The sequence below is a fragment of the Triticum dicoccoides genome, chromosome 1B (genome assembly GCF_002162155.2).
Source record: "Triticum dicoccoides isolate Atlit2015 ecotype Zavitan chromosome 1B, WEW_v2.0, whole genome shotgun sequence".
Classification (NCBI taxonomy): Eukaryota; Viridiplantae; Streptophyta; class Magnoliopsida; order Poales; family Poaceae; genus Triticum; species Triticum dicoccoides.
In genome coordinates, this window is record NC_041381.1 from 2,256,128 (window position 1) to 2,256,837 (window position 710).

The following is a 710-nucleotide window of genomic DNA, read 5'->3' on the forward strand; positions in this document are numbered from 1 at the left end:
GTAATTGCCCTAGTTGCAAGTCCACCATCAACTCGCAACTGTAGGGGCGTGCATGCCACTTGCATGCAGAACATCGACTCACAACTAGGGTTGTTTGCTCGATGCCACTTGCAACTCGAGCATTGACTTGCAACTCGGATTTTTTGGTAGTTTGTAATTGCCCTAGTTGCAAGTCCACCATTGGCTCACAACTGTCGGGTGCCAGCATGCCACTTGCAACTCGACTATCGACTTGCAACTAGTTTTTTTGTAGTTTGCAATTGCCCTAGTTGCAAGTCCATCATCGACTCGCAACTGTGGGCGCGCGCATGCCACTTGCAATTAGATCATCGACTCGCAACTAGCTGGTGCTTACTCGATGCCACTTGCAACTTGACCCTGGACTCGCAACTGGTCTGTTTTTTGTCTTTTTTCTTAGCCATAATTGCCCCAGTTGTCAGTCCACCATCAACTCGCAACTGTGAGGGCCCGCATGCCCCAGTTGCAACTCAACCATCGACTCGCAACTCGACCTTGGACGTCTCTTCTTTATTGCCTTAATTGCCTAGGGGTCCCTAGTTGCATGTTGACCATCAACTCGCAACTAGGAGGTGTGTGTGTTTGTTGAGGACCCCTAGTTGCAAGTTGACCATCGACTCATAATTAGGTGTGTGTGTGTGTGTGTATGTGTGTGTGTGTGTGTTGTCGTGGCCTCCAGTTGTAAGTCGCGC